General features: G+C 37.1%; 1 pseudogene; it reads right to left on the reverse strand.

The window, feature by feature from the left end:
* Positions 1-1,147: 1,147 nt before the first annotated feature.
* LOC107592860 (proton-associated sugar transporter A-like) lies at positions 1,148-10,852 on the reverse strand (annotated as a pseudogene).
* Between the last annotated feature and the right edge of the window lie 621 nt (positions 10,853-11,473).

An 11,473-nucleotide genomic window follows, 5' to 3' on the forward strand; every position in this document is an offset into this window, starting at 1 on the left:
TTACACCTAAAAATAGTGTAGAATTTATTTCTCTCTCTCTCTCTCTCTCTCTCTCTCTCTATATATATATATATATATATATATATTAATTAGGCCTACTGCTGTCAAATGATAAATCGCGATTAATTGCATCCAAAATAAAAGTTTTTGCTTACATAATATATGTGTGTGCACTGTGTATATTTATTATGTACATACAAATACACACACATACAGTATATATTTAGAAAATATTTACATGTATATACTTAAAATTAATATAATTTATATTATGTATAAATCTATTTAATATATAAACAAAATATTTTTCTGAAATATACGCATGTATGTGTGTGTATTTATATATACATAATATACACAGTGCACACACATATGTGACCCTGGAGCACAAAAGCAGTCTTAAGTCGCTGGGGTATATTTGTAGCAATAGCCAAAAAAAAAAACAGTGTATGGGTCAAAATGATCGTTTTTTTCTTTTATGCTAAAAATCATTAGGATATTAAGTAAAGATCATGTTCCATGAAGATATTTAGTACATTTCCTACCGTAAATATATTAAAACATAATTTTTGATTAGTAATATGCATGGCTAAGAACTTCATTTGGACAACTTTAAAGATGATTTTCTCAATATTTTGATTTTTTTGCACCCTCAGATTCCAGATATTCAAATAGTTGTATCTCGACCAAATATTGTCCTATTTTTTATTCAGCTTTCAGATGATGTATAAATCTCAATTTAAAAAAATTGACCCTTATGACTGGTTTTGTGGTCCAGGGTCACATATATTATGTAAACAAAAAACTTTTATTTTGGATGCGATTAATCGCGAGTAATCATTTGACAGCACCGATATATCTTTCTGTTTTCTTGTTTTACGTGAAATAAATCTGATTTTAATCTAGCCCCAGAATGATGGGCCCCAATGAATGCATATTTTTTGTACTTTTGAAAAAGGAATTATTTAACTGTTTATGTTTCGTATATTTGTATCCTGTTACAAAAACATGATTCTGCTAAAAATATTTGGGGGTCAAATTTGTCCAGACATAGTGAAGTTCTGTCAATAAAAGAAAAAAAGGTTTCATATAAACATCTGATGAAGTTTTCCACTAGAGAATAAATCGTTTGAAGATGGACGGCAGTCATTGATCTTTTATTCATTGGACTGTTTGGATTTATTTTCTTTGATTCCCAGATATCAAAGAGCTTTATCATTTTGCATTATGGTTTAATTCATCTTGCAAAAAGTTACCGGTCTGCTGCTTCTGGAGTGTTAATTTTGGACCGGGTGTGTGAGAGATCAGGTCTAAATGTGCACCAGCAGTGGCTGCGTCTCACTCTGGGGAGGCTCACCCTCGGGTGGTGGCAGATGGTACACCACATACAGTGAGGAGTACAGGCACCCCACAAATGACATCAGACTCGCAAAGTACATCACGCCCTGGGCCCCACCCACCAGCGATGTCAGAGGGCCCATCGCCACCGAAACCAGTATCTGTGCCAGGAAATACTGGCAGCTGAGCAGGGAGATGTCCACCCCCATACCACGCCTGGTCCCGTCCTCTGATGAGCCGCAGAACTGCAGGAACAACATGTGGACATTGGCAAAGGGAGACTGTACGTCCTCTTTCTTACAGACATGTCCTGGGTAGGATTTCTAAATCGCCTAAAATGTCTGGGTTTTCCTAATGTTCCTATTGTTTTCATACTTGCTGAAAGTAATGACTGAAAAGTAGTTTGACCAGTAGCGTGCAGGCAATGTTTCCATTTTAATTTTTAGTTTCTGTAATTTAGTTTTTGTCATTTAATATTTGTTTTATTTATATATTTTTTATTTTATTTCAGCTTTGATTATACATATATATATATATATATATATATATATATATATATAGTCTTAGATTTAATTGCAGCCAAAGAGATAAAAAATGTAGTACATGAGGTCGAAAAACACTGACAATAATTTCTTGCTTTATTGTATTGCACATGCAATGGAAGCCTATGAGGCAAAATATTACAGAGGGTTTTTAAAAACAGAAATCAGGCACTTATATTTTTGTTAATTATAACCTACAATTACTTTATATGCTGTTTGAGGTGAAAGGTTGTATAAAATCTTTGTTTTATGTGTTGCCAACAACAATATTGCAAATATATATCCTTATATTTTCACTATCCCTATTTCTGTTGTATTGTGTAAAAGTTACTATGTTCACTATAGTTGTGGAAGGAATTTTAAAAATCGATATAATTTTGCACAAACAAGGTTAGCAATTTTGTTACTTGTCTCATTTTCCCAGCTAACAAAAATATGTTCCAAGAACATTTCGCTAATGTTCCCATTAAGTTTCTAAAATGTTCTCTTTTCACATTCAAAACTTCCGTTTTTTTTAATATTTCAAAAACTTTTTCTGGCTATGCGAACATTAAGGAAGCGGTCTATTTGATCAATTTGAATGTTTCTTTTGAAACAAGTTGTTACATTTAAAAAAATGTTAGTTCAAGGTTCAAATAATACATTCCATGAACAATGTATAAATGTTTTTATAATGTTAAACATGTATTTATATGTTTTGCATGTCTTTGTGCTAACATTTTGAAAGCATTATTAAAAACCATACAACTTTAAACATTTAAATAACGTTGCTAATATAACGTTTGTTCATAACTTTGAGAGAACCTTGACAGAACATTCTGAAAACATTCCCTTTTAGCTGGGTTCACAAATAAAGTTTCATGTGGATGATATTCTTTTGAAATAGTGAGTATATTAATGTTTCTACTGATACTGTGCCCCATAGACTTCCATTATAAGTGCGTTCACTTAAACATGATTTTATTTTGACATCTAATTAGTGTGTGATCTCACCTGCGGGCTCTGATAGTATTCACAGAGCAGAGAGTAAGGCAGCGTACAAAGAGAAGAGAAGAGAACGCCGTAGGTGACGCAGAGAGACAGCACCACGTACAGGTTGGTGGAGAGAGTGGCCAGCCCTGTGCCCAAACCAAAGGCCAGATAGGCGAAAAAATACAGAGAACGCAATGAGAACCTCTCCTCCAGCTTCTCAAGAATGGCTGCAAGAGGAAAAGACGGAAGAAAGTAATGTGCATATGAAACAATCTTTGTGTATGCTCGAATTGTACGCTTTTACTAACCTGAATAAAAAGCAGCACTAAATGCATAGATGCACATCCCCCAGCAGCCCATGGTGACGCCTGAATTGTAGCGCTTGTACTCCTCTGAATCGTGGTGGGCCTTTGGGTCGCCACCAAACACAACCTCCCCCATAAAGTCTGTGTAGAAGAGCAGCATCCCCTCGAACGACAACCAACCTGTGTCAATCAACATTTGATTTGATTCATGATTTATAAAGTTGAGTTTTTTAAATGAATTATTTTGGCTAATTTAACTATGTTTTAGTTACCTATAAAAGTACAATCAATTTAACACATATTTAAAATTGTTCCCTAAACTTGGTTTCACAGTAGTATTATTTATATATTACTATAGTATTTATTAATATTTCATTTAGCTTTTATTTCATTTTTTTTTCACTAACTAAGTTCAAGTGCAATAAATTAAAACTGAACAGACATTTTAAAATAATACAAATGACAAAATCACATAACAAAATGTCTAAATAAAAGCTAATTCAAAATATTAATAAATATTATAAGGAGTGTTCAGATAGTAATAATCAGGCAATTATGTGTATTTATGCACATAGACAAACCTGCAGTACAAACTGACCTGTTGACTGAAGGTAACAGTGCGTCTACGACTGTCGTCCAAACCACCGCTCGGAGCAATCAGCAGGTCCTCCATTAAGGCCAGGCTCTGGGGGCGCTTCAGTATCCCTGAGGTACTGCCTCGCTGTGACCCTGACGCAGCCTGTTGGCCCTCATTAGGCTGGTCAGCAGGTTCAGTGGCTTGCTTTTGCTCATTAGCTTGCAGCGCTTCAGTTGCCAACAGCTCTCCATTAGGCTGCGAGAGTTTGTTTTGCTGTGCAACTTCATTTGCGGCAGGCGTTTGACTTTGAGGAGGAGGGGGCGTGTCCCCAGGAGGAAGAGGCGGAGCCACCACCTCGGGTTCTAATGGAGTCTGCTGTCCGGTGTAGCATTCAATCAATACTCTGTCTATGTAGGAGGTGCCTAAGGAGGAAGCAAACTCATTAATGCCCGTGAGCAAGTTATCCCGACTGATGAAGCTGCCGTATTTGGGCGTCAGAGGACTGAGAGGGGAAATGGGGCTGGTGAGGCCTGCGTAGAGACGTGCGTTGGCGCTACTCGAGCGGCCCAGTGGATCCTGGTAGCGGCAATTGGCGAACTGGCTGTTATAAAGGGCTTCGTCCTCGTCCTCGTCCTCGTCCTCGTCGTCCTGGTCCGCAGCGGCTCCGGGAGGAGGAGGTGGGGAGGGTGGCAGAGGCAGATTGGGGCTCTTGAGGTTGCGGGTGCTTCTGGGTTGAGGCTGGGACTGGGGTAAAAGTCGCTCTGGGATACTGGTGAGGGTCATGGCTGTGGTGGCGGTGAGGGTGATGCTGGTGAACAGGTATATGACCCGGAGCTGGCCACCCATCGACCTTCCAAACTCAGTTTTGTCCCAGTTAATGCCACCCACAATGTAGCCGAAGCCGCCGCCAAGACCTGGGTTAAATTGAAGACGCAGCAGCAATGTGATTCAGTGTTGTTATTAACTAAATGTAAGACTATTAAAAAACGGGTTTGGTAATTGAAATAAAGCTGAAATAAAATAAAGTATAAATATGACTAGAGATGCACCGATTGCAATTGTGCGCAGCTGACGTTATTGCCTGTGCCACTGGTAACAAAACGGATCGGAAAGAAGTGAGACTGACCGGCCGATCACAGATCCGGGCCGATCATAAGGAAAATCGGCCGATTCCAATCCCTGGGCGATCGATAGATCGGTGCATCTCTAAATATGACATTTAAAACTTAAAAAACGTAAACAAAAATTTAAAAGTTTTCCTTTTGTAGTTGCAATAAAGCTGAAATAAAATAAAATATAAATACTAGATAATATTAGGACATTTGAAAACTTGCCTTGGCCACTACATTAAATATATACTGAAACTGAAAAAAACTAAATACTGAAACTAAAATAAATTCTAGTATAAAGTCTAGTAAGTACTAAAATCACTAAAACTGAAATTAAAATTAATTAAATCTAAATAGAATTACTTAAAAAATGAAAATTAATAAAAATGATAAAACCACAAAACAAAATTATTAACACTAAAATGAAAACTGAAAATATAAAAATACTAACTAATTCAAAATACCTATAAATACTATTATAATATATAAATAATACTAAAATAAAACTCCTTTTCATGGAATTGATTTAATTTGGTAAAATGTGTTAAATGGATCTAGGAGTACTATACTTTTATAGGTAACTGAAATCATTGTCAAATTTGACAAAATCAAAAACTGATTAGTTTAAGTTGAAGTACTAAAAAATACTCAAATGAAAAATTTAATAAAAATAAATTAAAGCTAATAAATTTTTTTAAACTAATGAAAGTGACAAGTCAAAAAACAAAATGACTATAATAATATGCTATAATAATTTATAAATAATAATAAAATAACAGATTTTCAGGTAATTAATTAAATAAGATTAAATGTGTTAAATCGATCTGGGAGCACTATACATTTAACAAAAAAAAAAAGTCAAATTTGCCAAAATAATTAATAAATAAAAACTTAAAGGATGTGTACAACTGACAAAAAAGACTTAAACTAAAATGAAACTAAAAACTGAAAATATAAAAATAAAAGCTAATTCAAAATGATTAGACGTATATTAGATTTAGAGAATTATAAGAAAAAAGTTCTTATGTGAAAACCACGACTCAAGCAGTTAAGTTAAAAACAAAATAATGCTTTAAATGAACATTTAACCATAATTAATCAAGTTTTTCTCTAACCTGCCAGGAGAGCGTGAATATTTAGGCCTCGGTCCTGGTCCTCTGGGCTACACACGTCCATCATGTACGCATGACTGGGGTTATCCGCCGAGTCGGCACTGAAGTCCATCAGAACCACGCCGCACACCGTCAGCACGATGCCCCACTTGTGATCCAGAGTGGTGTCCGCCACAGCCGTTCCAATGTCCCGTCCATTCAGCACCAGTGTTAGACCCAGCAGAGCCCCTGCAAACACATCAAAAGAGCAACATCAAAGTATTTTAAATAAAAAATTAAACTCTAGTTTCAGTATCACGTTAAAGGATTAGTTCACCTCTAGAATGAAAATTTGCTGATAATTTACTCACCCCTATGTCATCCAAAATGTTCATGTCTTTCTTTCTTCCGTCGAAAAGTAATGAAGGTTTTTGAGGAAAACATTCCAGGATTTTTCTCCATATAGTGGACTTCAGTGGTGGCCAACGGGTTGAAGGTCCAAATTGCATTTTCAATGCAGCTTCAAAGTGCTCTACACGATCCCAGCTGAGCGAAACAATCTGTCATTTAAAAAAAAAAAAATTAAAACTATATACTTTTTAACCACAAATGCTTGTCTTGCACAAGCTCTGCGATGCGCATGCGCGGCTTCACACATTACGTAATCACGTTGGAACGGTCATGCGTGGTTAGCTGTGTACTTTCCTCCAACTTCAGAATCGTCAGACATCATTGTTTTATCTTTTTTTGTAAAGGGCGTTTGACTTTCTTTGCACGTTCACTTTGTAAAGACTGGGTTGGTATTTCTGCCTACGTCACGTGTGACCTTTCCAACATGATTACGTAATGCATTATGTTGGGCTGGTGCAAGATGTTCATTTGTGATTAAAAGTATATAAATTTGTATTCTTCTTAGAAAATGACCGATTGTTACGCTAGATAAGACCCTTATTCCTTGTCTGGGATCGTGTAGAGCCCTTTGAAGCTGCACTGAAACTGCAATTTGGACCTTCAACCCGTTGGCCAACACTGAAGTCCAAAAATGCTAGAATGTTTTCCTCAAAAACCTTAATTTCTTTTCAACTGAAGAAAGAAAGACATGAATCTTGGATGACATAAATTATCAGGAAATTTTCATTCTGGAAGTTAGCTAATCCTTTAAAGAGCAAACAAAGAGATCAATTAGTGAAGTTTGCAATAGCTAAATTCATGCTTCTTACCTATTGCCAGGGCAAAAATAAAAGGTCTCCTGCGGCCAAAGCGAGACGTACATCGGTCACTCCATGCCCCAAGAATTGGTTGTAGAAGGAATCCTGGGAATCATAAAAGAAGACAGACAACTTTACTGGCTAAATGTTGGCTTTAAAAAACTTGAACTTGACAGTCCTCATTCGCTTTTACATTTTCATATTCAATAGAACGGCCAGGATCCCAGCTAACGAAGAGCATTCTCACAACTTTAATGAACGTTTTTTAAAAGTTATAAAGGTTAGGACAAAATGTTTTTAAAGAAATGTTAATGTAACATTCTTCTTAAGAGAAAACATGTTATTTCTACCTGATGAATGTTCTTATAATTTTGAGAGAATACATTCTTAGAATATTAAGAATAAACATTCAAATAACATTATATCTTGGGTAAGAATAAAATTAGCAGAATGTTGTAAAAAAAACTTTTTTGTAACCTTTAAATAACATTACAATCATGTCAAGAAAACTGGACATGTCAACGTTTTTTAAACATTTCAAAACATTGTTTGTTTTTATAACCTAAATTTATTACCTGGGATATTCTTCAAAACTTTTTTTTTTTAATGAATATCTACATACCTAAAATTGGACTGATGAACCACACAAGACTGTAGAACTGGTCGGGCAACCCCATCTGAAGTAACACAGGCGTGACGTACGCCGTTTCCATCGCGTAGCTGAACTCGATCCCAAACAAAATACAGCCATTGAAGAGAAGCTCGGGGAAAGTACGTCTCGGTGGAAGTTCGCTCAGGTCGAGCTGTTCCAGGGGGCACGGCGTGTTCGGCGGCGGCGGCGGAGATGGCCTGATCAGTTTCCGTCGTTTCGGGTGCCTCTGGAAGTTGTTGGCTCTGTGACTGAGGTGCCGTGTGGTGGACGATGGGAAGCTGGACGTTTTGGACAGAGTGGGTCTCCAGGTGCCTTCCTGGGCAGTCCCGAACTTCCCCCCTACAGGACTGGACAGCAGGGGGTCGCTCGGGGTGCCCATTCCAGGAGATGACATTCTGCTCACACTAAAAGGGAAAAAGACAGGAAAAAGCAGTCTGTTGCTGCTCCAGCACAGTGCCAGCTGTACAAAGCACTCTTACACGCTTCCAAAAGTGGGTTTTCACAGTGAAGCCCTAGAAAGAAGAATAATTTTCAGCAAACAGTTCTTTAAAAGAACCATTTTTTCTTAGTTCGAACCCAGCTAACAAAAATATGTTCTTAGAACATTTTGTTAACATTCCCATTAAAGCCCCATTCACACCAAGAACGATAACTATAAAGATAAGTTTGTTTGTTTGTCTGTTTCTTCTAAGCGCACGCTCATCTGCTGCTTTAAATTCTCGAGCTCACTATAGCAGGATGGATTCTGTTTGGGTGCCCTAGAAAGAAGAATAATTTTCAGCAAACAGTTCTTTAAAAAACATTTTTTCTTAGTTCGAACCCAGCTAACAAAAATATGTTCTTAGAACATTTTGTTAACATTCCCATTAAAGCCCCGTTCACACCAAGAACGATAACTATAAAGATAAGTTTGTTTGTTCGTCTGTTTCTTCTAAGCGCACGCTCATCTGCCGCTTTAAATTCTCGAGCTCACTATAGCAGGATGGATTCTGTTTGGGTGTCAATGTTTGTATCGTTAATCAGCTGGAACAAAGTGTTCTGAAAGTGATTCAAACGATACACTCTAAAAAAAATGCTGGGTTGTTTCAACCCAACTTTGGGTCAAATATGGACTAACCCAACTGTTGGGTTAAATTTTTACATTACATTTTTAACCCAAAAGTTGGGTTAGTCCAAATTTGACCCAAAGTTGGGTTGAAATAACCCAGCATTTTTTTTTAGAGTGTATCGTTTCTCTGAGCCTTTACTGTTATAGTTGTGATGTGGACTCTTGAGAACGATTTTTAGAACTATATCTTTATAGGTTTTTTTTTATGTTTTATAAAGTTTTTTTCTTGGTTTTATGGGAACATTAAAGGAACTTTCCAGTTTTACCATTTTGCAAGCGTCATGGAAACATTTCAAATGCTCTCTGAACGTTCAAAACAGCCATTTTTAAATGTTTTAAGAACATTTTTTCTCGGTTATACAAACGTTAAGGGAACATTCCAGTTTTATGAGAATGTCACTTTTGAATGTTCTCGGACACAAGTCCAAAAGTTGGGTTAGTCCAAATTTGACCCAAAGTTGGGTTGAAATAACCCAGCATTTTTTTTAGAGTGTATCGTTTCTCTGTGCCTTTACTGTTATAGCTGTGGTGTGGACTCTTGAGAACGATTTTTAGAACTATATCTTTATAGGTTTTTTTTTATGTTTTATAAAGTTTTTTTCTTGGTTTTATGGGAACATTAAAGGAACTTTCCAGTTTTACCATTTTGCAAGCGTCATGGAAACATTTCAAATGCTCTCTGAACGTTCAAAACAGCCATTTTTAAATGTTTTAAGAACATTTTTTCTCGGTTATACAAACGTTAAGGGAACATTCCAGTTTTATGAGAATGTCACTTTTGAATGTTCTCGGACACAAGTAGTAACAGTAACACTTGTCAGATGAACATCCATCTAAATTGTTTGAATAATAAAAAAAAAAGTGCCATGAGTGATGTGTAAATAATGTTTTTTGTGTTAACATTTTGAGAACATTATGAAAGACCAGATAACTCTGAACCAACATTCTATTAAAGTTACTGCAGGAACATTTGTTCATAACTTTGAGAGAACCTTGCTGGCAAGTATAGCCAAAGTTCTGAGAACATTCCTTGTCAGCTGTGAAGAACAGGTTATTTTATTTTTCCACAATAAAGAACCTGGAAAGATTCCATGGATGTTAAAGGCTCTTAAGGAACCAGCAATGCCAGTAAAGAACCTTTATTTTTAAGAGTGTAGGTCATGGTGACATTGAGATAGAGCGCAAAATAGCACAATTACTTGAAAAGCATCACGATAGCTGTTTTATACATCAAATTAGCAGTGAAGTATCGTGCTGAAGCGCCATTGCTTTAAAGAGGTCAGTGATATGACACTTCTTCTTCTCCCCTCGTGGACACGACGTACTGCAACCAATGCGCAGCTCCACTGTCAAGATGCGCATTGCACATGTGGTCTCTCCATAGCTGAGGAAGCAAAACGCACAACTGCAGCCTCGTTCCTGCACACTTCTGAGGAATGCGCGAGGTTATCTCTATTATGCGAGAGTAAAAAGCGCACATGATCGTTGATTTATAATTTTTTTTAATTATGGATGAAAAGAAGGATGCTTGCATGGAGAGCTAGACGTGTTTATGTTCTGTTTGGCCACACCGGCTGCACTTCAGCGGTGTAATGATCACCCTAATCGTCCGCTTTGAAGGTAAAGATTATACAGTCGACTCCACTCATGTGTTCTTTGTGAGAGGCGCGCCGCGGATGGAAACAGAAATGTTACCTTTATCCGGGATGCTCTTCATGCATTACTGGCTTGCAAACAGCAGACGGAAGGACGCATCATGTTGACGCTGCTGTTTAACATTTCGTGTTTTTGCGTGCTTTCTGGCGCAGTCATTTCTCAGTTTTTATCGTGCTCCTCCGGTTCTCGCATCTCTCCTCCTCCCGACCATCGGCTCTCCCGCGTGACGTCACGGCATCGCCCCTCGCCAATCTGCAGCATCAGCATCAGCATCAGCATCAGCATCAGCTGCAGACTGACACCCGTCTAAAATACTTTAAAAGCCATGTGGACCTTCAAGATGTCATCCTGCATTGATTATTTATCATTTTCACTTTTGTCAAACCAGATAACAAAAAATATGTTCTGAGAACGTTCCCATTAAGTTATGAAAACGTTATTTTAGATTTTTATTTACAAACCCGATTCCAAAAAAGTTGGGACACTGTACAAATTGTGAATAAAAACAATGCAATGATGTGGAAGTTTCAAATTTCAGTATTTTATTCAGAATACAATATAGATGACATATCAAATGTTTAAACTGAGAAAATGTATCATTTTAAGGGAAAAATAAGTTGATTTTAAATTTCATGGCATCACCACATCTCAAAAAAGTTGTGACAAGGCCATGTTTACCACTGTGTGGCATCCCCTCTTCTTTTTATAACAGTCTGCAAACGTCTGGGGACTGAGGAGACAAGTTGCTCAAGTTTAGGAATAGGAATGTTGTCCCATTCTTGTCTAATACAGGCTTCTAGTTGCTCAACTGTCTTAGGTCTTCTTTGTCGCATCTTCCTCTTTATGATGCCCCAAATGTTTTCTATGGGTGAAAGATATGGACTGCAGGCTGGCCATTTCAGTACCCGGACACTT

Source organism: Sinocyclocheilus grahami, unplaced genomic scaffold (genome assembly GCF_001515645.1).
Source record: "Sinocyclocheilus grahami isolate Dianchi unplaced genomic scaffold, SAMN03320097.WGS_v1.1 scaffold160.1, whole genome shotgun sequence".
NCBI classification, from domain to species: Eukaryota; Metazoa; Chordata; class Actinopteri; order Cypriniformes; family Cyprinidae; genus Sinocyclocheilus; species Sinocyclocheilus grahami.